The sequence below is a fragment of the Peromyscus maniculatus genome, chromosome 14 (assembly GCF_049852395.1).
Source record: "Peromyscus maniculatus bairdii isolate BWxNUB_F1_BW_parent chromosome 14, HU_Pman_BW_mat_3.1, whole genome shotgun sequence".
Taxonomy (NCBI): domain Eukaryota; kingdom Metazoa; phylum Chordata; class Mammalia; order Rodentia; family Cricetidae; genus Peromyscus; species Peromyscus maniculatus.
The window spans coordinates 58,205,326-58,217,725 of record NC_134865.1 but is presented as its reverse complement, the minus strand read 5'-3'; positions in this window follow the sequence as shown (position 1 = coordinate 58,217,725).

Genomic DNA, 12,400 nt, shown 5'->3' with positions numbered 1-12,400 from the left:
GTGGCACACGCCTTTAGTCCCAGCACTCGGGAGGCAGAGGCAGGCATAACTCTGTGAGTTCGAGGCCAGCCTGGTCTATAAAGCCAGTTCCAGGACAGCCAGGCCTATACAGAGAAATTCTGTCTCGATATGCAACAGCCCTGGTAGTCTTTACATAATTCTCAAACTTCCCTCTGAACTTCACAAACCAGGACTCCATCTGTATTTCTTGCAACAATACCCTTTTCTTCCAGGCTCCCACAGAACAGCTCATCAAGTTTTGAACGTTCATTTGACTTTTTTTTTTTTAACTCAAAGTTCCAAAGTCCTTCCACAGTTCTCCCAAAAAGAGCATAGTCATGTCTGTCACAGTAATAATGCTCCATGATCCTGGTACCAATTTCTATCTTAATTAGGGTGACTATAGCTGTGATGAAATATCATGACCAAAAAGCAACTTGAGGTATCAAGTTGACATAAAACTAGCCAGAATGGTAGTACATAATCTAGTATGGACTTGGCCATATAAATTATGCACATTGGAGGTAATTTTTGAGGACTAGACCAAGAAGCTATTGGGTTCATTTTGGTCAGAGCAAGGCGTACATTTACTGAGATGGCTTTCCTTCTAAGGAGTGACCTTAATCCTCCTTCCATTGGCAACAAGATGCTGAGGCCCGTGTCTGAAAGGGAATCAAAGCTCTGGTTTCCATGGTTCGGGTGCCGTGGACCTGGGAAAAGAGAAAAGACCCAGAAAGGAGCTACGGAGTATGCAGGGAGTAGAAATGGGGAGGGGCTTCTGTTTATCTGCTCACCGCTCACACTCGTGTCTGTATTTCAGTTGAGACAGAAATCACTAGACAGCCACACATTTCAGACTGAAGTGATTCCTCACTGCCGTAAAGGTCAAGGAAGCCAACCTGCTGAGCCAGCTCCCCCCAGTGCCCCGACTCTTGAGTCACTGTGTCTGAATGACTAGGCTGACAGGAACAGGTCTCACCAGGTGAATCCAACTGACAAAAAGTGGGGCGCAGGGCAGCCTGGAAGAGCAGAAACACTTGGGTCCAAGGCACAGGGTTCAGGCCTCTGCCCTGTGAACTTGGACTAGAGAGCTGGCTGGTGCCTGAGGACTGGAGCCAAGCAGGACAGACGCAGAAAGCAGAGGTCTTGCCATAGAGGGGATATGAGACTAACTTTGACCCTCACACCTTCAGAGGTGATGTGTAGAGACCAGATAGAAACCCCCAAACTATAGAGAACTGCCCGTCATTCATTTATGCATCCCTTTAGATTGCACTCTGGGGTTCCCAGAGAGAGGTGGCAGCTTACATCTAGAGGCCACAACTGTACACCCCACTCCTGGCAGAGCAAGAAGGGTGTGATTGCCTTAACCAGAGCTCCTGTGGACAGCTCAGGCAGGATAATAGGGACCAAAAATTGGTGTATGCAGTTCTTCTTCATGTCACTAGGTGGCAGCACCACCCAGGCCTGCTATTCCCATGGCTCACCCTGCAATTCTCGGGGCTGCAGGCCTGGCCCAGAGCCCCAGCTTTGGAGGCAGCACAGGCCAGTTTGAGTGCTGTGTCCACACTTAACCTTGGCAAACCAGCTAACCTCTGTGGAGGCTGTTTCTGATGAGGATTACAACAGTTCCTGAAAATGGCGTGAACAGAAAATGAGGCCGAGGGCAATCTCTGCCATCCCATGGAACTCAGTCCCTTCCCTTACCCATGACATTGCCGTTATTTTCACCTCTTTTTTTTTCCTTCACACCTACTCCAATGCTTATTTCAAACAAGCACATGAATAAGCATTTTGGGCTCAGGGAGACAGAAGGCAGGAGGGCCCAAATGAGATTTTTCTAGGGCAGACCAAACTCTCTCATCCCATCCTTTCTCTTGCTCTTGACTTTTCTCTTCTCTCCTGGGTGTTTACTTATGAACCATGTGAATACCCTACTCTGTGCACAGCCCTGGGCTGGGCAGGGCCCAGCAGGGAAGCCAAGGAGGAGGAAATAGTTGTAGGGATACCCTGGAGAATGCCTCTTTCCCCAGGGCATTCAAGTCCCTTGGTGCTAAATTGACACCCAGGCAGGATGAGGGAAATGCAGCTATGCTAGTTGCTAGGACAACGAAACACTTCCACGCTAGCTGGTTAACAGCATCTGTCTGGGTACCTCTCCCTGGGCGATACAGAAGCAAGCCTGCCCTTCCTGCCCTAGTGTGACCAGACGGAAGTTTGAACACAGCCTTTGGACAGATGGACTGGTGTGTTGGTCGGTTTCGCTGTGCTATGACAAAGTACCCGAGGGGCGGGGGGCGGTTTGGGGGGGATCGGTACCTACAGAGTGAGGAGATGTGGAGCGAAGGGATGTGTTTAGCTCATAGTTGGGAGAATTCAAATCCGGGGGGCTCACATCCCTTCGGACCTCTGGTGAGCGGCCATGATGAGAGCAGGTGGTAAAGGGGGTGATCATGTTGTGGATTAGGAGGGTGAGGAAGGGAAGAGGAAGGGAGGGGGGAGGGGAGCGGTTTGAATAAGAATGCCCCCCCTTAGGTTCAGATATTTGAGTACCTGGTCCTCAGTCGATGGTGCAGTTTGAGGAGGCTTAGAAGGTGCTGGAGGAAGTATGTCACTTGGGGGCGGGCTTTGAGTTTTCAAAGCCTTGAGTCAGTCTCACTTGGGGGCGGGCTTTGAGTTTTCAAAGCCTTGAGTCAGTCTCGGTTCGCGCTCTCTGCTTCCTGTTTGCTGTTTAAGATGTGAGCTCTCAGCTTGCTGCCCCAGCCACCATGCCTGCCTGGCATCTAGCTTCTCTGCTGTGACAATGGTAGACTGTCATCACCCTGGAACCATGAGTCCAAATAAACCCTTCCCTCTACAGGCTGCCTTGGTCATTACATTTTTATTTATTTATTTATTTATTTATTTATTTATTTATTTATTTATTTATTTATTATTCATTCATTCATTCATTCATTCATTCATTTATTTACTTACTTATTTATTTATTTATTTATTATTATTTATTTATTTTTGGTTTTTCAAGACAGGGTTTCTCTGTGTAGCTTTGCGCCTTTTCCTGGAACTCACTTGGTAGCCCAGGCTGGCCTCGAACTCACAGAGATCTGCCTGGCTCTGCCTCCCGAGTGCTGGGATTAAAGGCGTGCGCCACCACTGCCCGGCTCATAATGGGTTTTATTATGACATTTTCATATTCGTACGTAATGTATTTTGATCATAATTACCCACTGGGACCATCTTTTGTCTCTCTCCCCTCACTGATCGCTTTCCTCTTCCTGACTAGTGTCTACCTACAGACAGGTCTTTGGTGACCTAATGAGTTTTCAGGAGATGGGTGGAGGGCTGTTTACAGCAACATGGGCACCTTACCTGTGGATACACCGTTTAAGAAAACATGTCCCTCCCCCAAACCATTAACTACCTCTGATCCACGGGGAGGATGGGGCTCTATGACAGAATGTCTTATGTAGGCAATCACAGCTGCTATGAGTTTGAGAGTGCAACCCACGATGCCCAGAAGATAGAGTCCCCCAGCCTTCCACACCTTCCTCTGGCTCCTCCATTCTTTCCACTTCCTCTTCTACGTCGTTCTCTGAGCCTTGGAGAAGAGGGTATAGCTATTCCATTTATTATTGAGCAGTCAACATTTATTTTCATCACTTTGCCCAGGTATGGGGCTCTGTTGTTCCCACTGCCCACACTATACAAACTATCTTCTCAGGCCAAAGCTGAAAGCAGTGCTCTTCTATATACATAAACGTCATTTAACAGGCAATGTGATGGATACATTGTTGCCATTTACAACAGCAGCTGCTTCCCCACTCTGGCCGTATGCTACCCCCCCCCCCCATGGGCTTTTGAACCGGTTCACAAGGGACTAGTTCTCTCCCGCGGATCTGGCCTCAAATTCAATCAGAAAATGCTTGGTTGTGTCTGTCACAGACTTGCCACTACTGTGCTCGTGGGCACCTCTGTTCTGGAAGGTTGGTGATGTCGCATGCAGGGTTCAGCTGAGTGATACTCCGGATGACAATCCTTTCTTAGCAGCCTGGATAGCACCTTTGAGGGCTCTGGGATCTCACCGGCAGTGAGGAAACGTCTGGCTCAGAGCTAATTGATTTCTCTGTGTCCTGTGACCAGAACACTTGGTCTTCAGCATTAAGGTCTCCACATTCTGGTGGGCACCCCAAAATCAGTTCAATTAAAAAAAGTCACTTAAAAAAAGATTTCTATTGTTGTTATTATTTTAAATTATGGGAACACATGTGTATCTGTGTATGGGTATGTGCCTGTGAATGCAGGTGCCTGAGGAGTCCAGAAGAGGGCATCAGATCCTCTATCGCTGGCATGACAGGAGGTTGCGAGCTGCCGGATGTGGATGTTGGGATTCAAACTCTGTAAGAGCAGTATGTACTCTTAACCACTGAGCCATCCCACCAGCCCCCAAACAGGCAATTCTTGAAAGGGAAATTAGGGTGCTAATAAGGAGGATGGACTCTTAAGTGACAAAAAAGTCACTTTAATCACCTGCATTCCAGTATTGGGTCACACTTCAGTGACACCCTGTCTGCTGGGATTAAAGGCATGCAACACTATGCCTGCCCCCACCTTTCCCATTTTTTAAAATATTTATTTTATTTTATGTGCATGAGTGTTTTGCCTGCACATACACGCATGTGTGCACCTGATACTCATGGAGTCAGAAGAGGGCTGGAGTGACAGAGGGCTGTAGGCTGTCATATGGGTGCTGAAACTGGGTCCTCTGCAAGAACAGCAGAGCATTTAACTGGTAAGCCCATGGGTAGAATTTTAAAAATATATTATTATTATTATTATTATTATTATTATTATTATTATTATTTGGGTTGCATGTAGCCCAGGCTGGCCTCCAACTCATACTGTGTAGCCAACGGTGACTTTGAACTTCTGATCCTCCTGTCTTTATGTCCCCAGTTCTGGGGTTAGTGGGATTACAGATATGCACCACCATGGCCAATTGGTTTGATGCCTGGGATGTCTGAAGGAGAAACCTGGATCGCCTTGGGAAGCCCGAGATGTTAGAGATGCCAGAGTCATGGGATGCCTGCCAAGGAGAGCTGCTAAGAGGGAGTGGAACCAGCCCAAGAGAAGGAAGTGTGTTGCAGTCAACAAGGCTGAAAGGAGGTGGAGATCTGAAGAGTGTTTTGACAGCAGACATGGATATGCAGACTCTGGGGTTTGCCCAGCAGGTTTTCTGACTTGCTTTGGTCCAGTATTTCCTACCTATGCTCCCTTCCTACATTTTGGAATGGTAATGTATATCCTGTGCCATTATATGTTGGAAGTATGTGATCTATTTTTTATTTTGATTTTATAGAGGATTATAGTTAAGAGACTGTGTGAATCTCAGATGAGACTTTGAACTTTGGACTTTTAAAACATTGTTGAGACTGTGATAGACTCTGGGGACTTTTGAAGTTGAACTAAATGTATTTTTGCATGATTATATTGTTACAATCTTATGGGGGGCCCAGGGAGTGGATTGTGGTAGTTTGAAAGTAGTTGGCCCCCTTAAGCTCATAGGGAGTGGCACTATTAGGAGATGTGACCTGTTGGAGCAGATGTGGTCTTGTTGGAGGAAGTGTGTCACTGTGGGGTAGACTTTGAGGTCTCCTATGCCCAAGCTACTCCCAGTGTCACAGACCACTTCCTGTTGCCTACACAAGATGTAGGACTCTCAGCTCCTTTTCCAGCACCATGCCTGCCTTGGTGCCAGCATGTCCCACCATGGTGATAATGGACTGAACTTCTGAACTGTTAGCAAGCCATCCCAGTTAAATGTTGTGGTCATGGTGTCTCTTCACAGCAATAGAAAGCCTAACTAAGACACAGGGGAATATGTATATCATAATAAATTGAAAACTGTAATAATTATTCAAACAAATACATACCAACCAGAGTAGAATAAGTTCAATCCAAGTGTCACAAAAACTCATGCTGTCGTACAGTTGGGTTTTCAAAAGTGAGTAGAATTTAAAAAATAAACAAAGGCTGGAGAGATGGCCCTGGGCCAACCCTAGCAACCCCCTAGACCCACACAATTGAAGAAGAAAACTGAGTCATGTATGTTGTCCTCTTATCTCTACATGGATGCTGTGGCATGTGCCTTCCTCAAAAAATGAATTAAAAATATCATAAATTTATAAAGCTCTCATGGATGTGGCCTAATAAAGTCATGTTTCTCAGGCTGCTTAGACCGGCATTACCTAGCCAGGTGGGAAGGATCGCTGAGCAAGCACATGAGGGACTGTGGTAGACAAAGAGTGAGGGTGCATGAACAAATGAGTGTGCAAGATCCAGCCAGGGATGAGTGTGTCAGGGCCCAGCTGGTGCATGGGGTTTGTTTCCAAGAGCAAAAGGATGAAGCAGAAGTTCTCACCCTGTGGGTCATGACCCCTCTGGGGGGTCGAACAGCCTTTTCACAAGGGTCGCCTGAGACCATCAGAAAACAGATATTTATATTACAATAGTAGAACTATAGTTACGAAATAGCAATGGAAATAATTTTACAGCTGGGGGCACCACAATATGAGGTATCAAAGGATTGCAGCGTTAGGAAGGTTGAGAACCCTGGGTTAGGGTGTCAGGGTAGCCTGGTGGAGCAGTGGTCTAGGGTGCAGGAAGCCTCCAGCATTGGGTACAGGCTTCTCGTGCTCTGCGGCACTGGCACAGGTGGGCTGCTGCTTTGTCGGACCTCTGGCCTGTACACGTGTTCCCTGTGCATGAGCGTGCAGGCACACACACACACACACACACACACACACACACACACACACGAGAGAGAGAGAGAGAGAGAGAGAGAGAGAGACTGTGTTGGCTAGTTTTCGGTAAACGTGACACAAAGAGTCACCAGAGAGGAGCAGACCTCTGCAGCTGGAAGTTTTCCTGTGTCCTGTCTGGTCCTGCAGCCGCTCAGACCCAAGTAAATGCACAGAGGCTTATATAAATTACGAACTGCATGGCCATGGCCTATGGCTCAATTTTCTTGCTAGCTAGCTCTTATAACTAAACTCAGCCTATAGCAGGAATCTTAAAAGTTCTTATTAATAAAATCAAACCCGAGGCCAGTTATTGGGGTCAATGCTGGTAGATCAGAGAGACAGAACAAGCCACAGCTATCTCACCTTGCCAATTCCTCAGCTGGTCCTGTTTCCTCAGACTGGAAGCTTCTGTGTCCTCATCCCAATGGCTCTCAGCTGAACTGCTGCTCAAAAGCCTGAATGCTTAACCAGGCCAAATGCTTAACCAGCCAAATCTTCTAGTTTCTGGTCCTCACGCCTTATATATCTTTCTGCTTTCTACCACCACTCCCTGGGATTAAAGGCTGGCTTTCTGGGATTAAAGGCGTGTGTCACCATGCTTGGCTATTTCCAATGTGGCCTTGAACTCACAGAGATCCAGAGGGATTTCTATCTCTGGAATTCTAGGATTAAAGGTGTGTGTGCCACCATTTTCTAGCCTTTGTATCTAGTGGCTATCTGTTCTCTGACCCCAGATAAATTTATTAGAGTACACAATATTTTGGGGAACACAATACCACCACATCAGCCCATTTCTATTAATCTATATGTCGCCACATGTTATGTGGCTTTACCTGTATGCCATTACATGCTGCTCCCTGGACAGCAGGAATGGCATCTCCTCCGCCTCTGCTTTTCTTCTCCCTGTCTTTCTCCTAGATTTCCCACCTGCCTCTAAGCTGCCTTGCCATAGGCCAAACAGCTTTATTTATCAACCAATCAGAGAAACACATATTTATAGCATAGAGTAAGACATTCCACAGCAGACTTCTATTGAAAAAAATGCCTCCATAAGATCAGACTCTAGGCAAGCCTGTTTGGCAATTTTTAAATTAGTGATTGATGGGATAGGGCCAAGCCCATTGTGAGTGGTACCATCCCTGGGATGGTATTTCTGGGTTCTATAGAAAGCAGGCTGAGCAATCCATAAGGAGCAAGCCAGTAAGCAGCACCCTCCATGACCTCTGCATCAGCTCCTGTCTCCAGGTTCCTGCCCTGCTTAAGTTCCTGTCCTGACTTCCCCTAGTGAGGAACAGTGATGTGCAAATGTAAGCCAAATAAACCCTTTCCTCCCCACGTTGCTTTTAGTCATAGTGTTTCATCGCAGCAATATTAACCCTACTACACATCTCTGTTCCCTTTCTACCCCTATCTTGTACTCTTTATGTGGTACTCACCCAAGGCCAGGGCAGACACTGGTCATTTTAACAGCAAGAACTCCATTAAACATCTCTGTAATCAGTGCTGTTGACCTGAAATGTCATTCACCATCAGGACCCCACACCTTTGAGTCAAGCACTATCCCTGTTAGGTCTTAAGGTGTTAATCCACTCTAGTCTTATAATCCCAACACTCAGGAGGCCGAGGCAGGAGCATTTCAAGTTTGAGGCCAGTCTGGATACATAGAATAGAAGTTCTCAGTGTCTAAAAATAGATAAATAAACAGAACAAAGCAGAACAGAAACGTATTTGGTACATTAATGTTGGTCTTGGTCCCCTAGCCCCTTTCTTCTGGGACTCCCTTGAGCAACTTTGGGGTGCTGAAATCAGTAGGAGAGAAGGGAACCAGAGGATAGAGACAGCCTAGTCTACCTGTCCTCCAAATAAGTGGGACACCCAGATGCCTCACGTCCTGTGTCACAAAACCACAGTGACAGCTGTGACACCGGCTGGAAGTATTAATTAATATACGTTGCTGGTAAGCTGTGGTCCAGCAGACGGTAACCCCGTGACCTTTGCGTTCCCTCGGCTCCTCTTCTCTCCCCACCCACACCCCTCAACCTGAGGACTGAAGTTCTGGCTTTCTCGTAATTGATTCTCGTCGGTCCTGCTAGTAAGAGGTACACAGTGGGTAGCGGTGGGGAAGCAGGCATTCTGGAGGGGGGTCAAGACCACAGGCAGCACTCATGCCGCTGCCTGCCTCCTGGCAGCCTGGACTTTCCCAGGAGATGCTGTTGACCCAGATCAGGAAGAAAAGGTCAGACCTCAGAAGTCCCACTCTAGAATCATCCAGGAGGGCTCCCTGCTCCGGACTCCCCTCCACCTTACAGGGGCCAACGCTCGTCTGTCTCCTATATGTTCCTTCTGGTGGGGCACAAGGTACTTAGGAGGAAGGAGACATGCTTCCTCCGAGCCCCCAAAGCCCTGTGTGAACGGGACATCAGGATTCAGTGAGTCAATGCTCTCCCTCTGGCTGCAGCTCTTCCCAGGATTATTCTTCCTGGGGCTGGAGTGTAGACAGACTGATGCTGTGGCTGGGAGCCAGGGAGGGAGGAAGTGTTCATTGATCCCACCGGTGGAGAATAAGACCACTCTCTCAGTTTAAAGTCAAATTTGAAGCAAGCTTTAATTAAATATTGGCCAGGTGGATGGACTCTGGCCAGGTCCCTCTCTGGGTTTCCAGAAAATGGCCCCAAGTCATGTTTTGTTGGGACTGAAGAAGGCCAAACCCGCGATTCACATTTCCCATCAGATTCAGTCAGGGGCAGGCATCCATCCTGAAGTATTTCCTGCCTATGTACTTCCCGCCCACGTGTGATCACGCACATCTGGTGCAGATGGGTCAAACGAGTTTGTCTAGGGGAGTGAAGACACATGGCTTGTTCTCTCCCATAAACAATAGCCTTCAGCATTTCAGGAACTATCTGTCCTTAGGCAGATAGTGTGGGTGGGGAGAGAAAGGGAGCCGAGTGAACTCAAAGGTCACGGGGTTACCGTCTGCTGGACCACAGCTTACCAGCAATGTATATTATTAATACTTCCAGCCGGTGTCACAGCTGTCACTGTGGTTTTGTGATACAGAAGGTGAGGCATCTGGGTGTCCCACTTATTTGGAGGACAGGTAGACTAGACTGTCTCTATCCTCTGGTTCCTTTCTCTCTTACTGATTTCAGCACCCCAAAGTTGCTCAAGGGAGTCCCAGAAGAAAGGGGCTAGGGGACCAAGACCAACATTAATGTACCAAATGGGTTCCTTACAGATCAGAGGCATTTTTGTTTCATAGATTTCTGAGGCATAGTAATCAAAACTTAAATATAACTTTGGCTCTTGCAGATCAGCTGCAGCTGGAGGGCAGGCTGTCTCCTCCACTACCTGTATTGATATAAAATTCCAAAATGTCTAAAAAGCCTAAATTTGACGCTGGCATTTCAGGGGTGGGTGTGATGGGAAGTTGTCTTTTCCAGGGAAGAAGAGAAGAGTATAAAAACATTTAGACTTATAAATTATATTGTGATCTTTGTACTTTGTCCCAAGCCATGCAGATGTTGACGGCAAATGTGACCCCTCATTATAGTTTGTGGGTCTACAGATTCTTTTAAAAATTGGGGCAGAGCATGGTAGAACACACTTGTAATTCCAGCACCAAAAGGCTGGGGTAGAAGAATTGCTTCAAGTTTAAGGCCAGCCCGGACTATTTAGTGCCAGACCAACAAAAGCTACGTAGCCAGATCCTGCCTCAAATAAACAGACCAACTCACAATCCTAAAAATTGGCTGCTGTGGGATGCTCTTTCTGTATGCAGTGAATATGTGTTGCTACTATTGGTTAGTAAAGAAGATGTTTTGACCTATGGCAACACAGGATATAGCCAGGTGGGAAATCCAAGAGAGATGCAGAGATAAGAAAGGCGGGTTTGGGAGATGCTGCAAGCCACTGGGGAGCAAGATATGAGAGAACACAGGTAAAGCCATGAGACACGTGGTGATACATAGATTGATAAAAACAGGTTAAAATGCAAGAGCTAGCCGGGCGGTGGTGGCGCACGCCTTTAATCCCAGCACTCGGGAGGCAGAGGCAGGCGGATCTCTGTGAGTTCGAGGCCAGCCTGGTCTCCAAAGCGAGTTCCAGGAAAGGCGCAAAGCTACACAGAGAAACCCTGTCTCGAAAAAACCAAAAAAAAAAAAAAAATGCAAGAGCTAGCTAGCAATAAGCCTGAGCCATAGACCAAACAGTTTGTAATTACGATTAAGCCTCTGAATGATTATTTTATAAAAATGGCTGCTGTCTGGGCAGGACCAGGCAGGACCCAGAAGCTTCAATCTACAATTGGGTTTGGATGCTGAGGTGTGATTCAGTGATAGAGAATTTGCCAGCCATGTGGGAGGCCCTGGATTCCATCCTCAGTACTCGAAGGGGAGAAAAACACACACTTAGGAAGAAAAAATGATGCCGGGCGGTGGCGGCGTGCACCTTTAATCCCAGCACTCGGGAGGCAGAGCCAGGCGGATCTCTGTGAGTTCGAGGCCAGCCTGGGCTACCAAGTGAGTTCCAGGAAAGGCGCAAAGCTACACAGAGAAACCCTGTCTAGAAAAAGAAAGAAAAAAAGAAACTCCGTAGGAGTTCTAATTTTACCTTTTCTTACAAATAAGGAGATGCAGTAATCACTGTGCCTGAATCCCTGCTGGACAGAACTACAGAGACATGACATACTCTTTTGGTTTGTCACACTCTCCAACTCACTGCCTTTACAGAATCTGTGTGGGCCTAAGAACAGTCGAGCGTGAATCAGCTGGTCCAGCCCGGGGTGGGGGTGGGGTGCCATTCCTGTCATGAGCAGCTAGCTGGGATAAGACGTCCACCATCGTGGTTGAAGTTTCAGAAGTTCAAGTCTGTACTCAATAGCTGCCCATCCCGAGACCCCGTCCCCAGCCTCAGCCTTGTGCTCTTTTAGCAGGCTTCTGAGAAAGGAGAAGTGGAACCCCCCCAGGGGCATTAGAAAGTGGAATGAAAGGGGAACAGAAGTCCTCGCTGAGAGATGGGAGGGGCACACGTGAGCTCACATTTCTAGTTCTGGCCCCGAGTCTCAGAAGATACCCAGGCCAGTCATGTGCCTTGTGTGGGGTTTCTGGGGGGAAATCACCATGCTGCGGCAGGGCTTGGGAGAGACACCTCTGACTGGAAAGAAGCCTGCCTATGAAAGACCAAATTGTGGTCACCTGCAAAGAAAACTGGACCCCAAGTTCTGGGTCTTAAGATTGTGACAGAGAGGTGGTCCGTGAGACACCTGGAGTGAGCGGTTTCTTTGTCTGGCCTGCTCTCAGAGGCGTGGGAAAGAGGACCAGAGCATGAACTCCCAAGTCCCAGGGCCTGTAGGAAGCTGGAGAGAGGGCAGCTCTTCATCACATGTCCCAGGCCACATGGAGCCTCTGCTCTGGAAGAGAAGCCCCAATTTGCCGTTTTGTTGGGGGAGACCAAAGATTAGGATTCCAGATATGGCACTGGAGGAAAAAAATGAGGGTTCAATGGAGGTAGCTCTGGGCAGTCTCCCCAAACTCTGAGTCAGGGGCTCAGCCTAACCTTACTCTGGGGCATGCAGGGGCAATGACTTCCAAGAGGAGAGC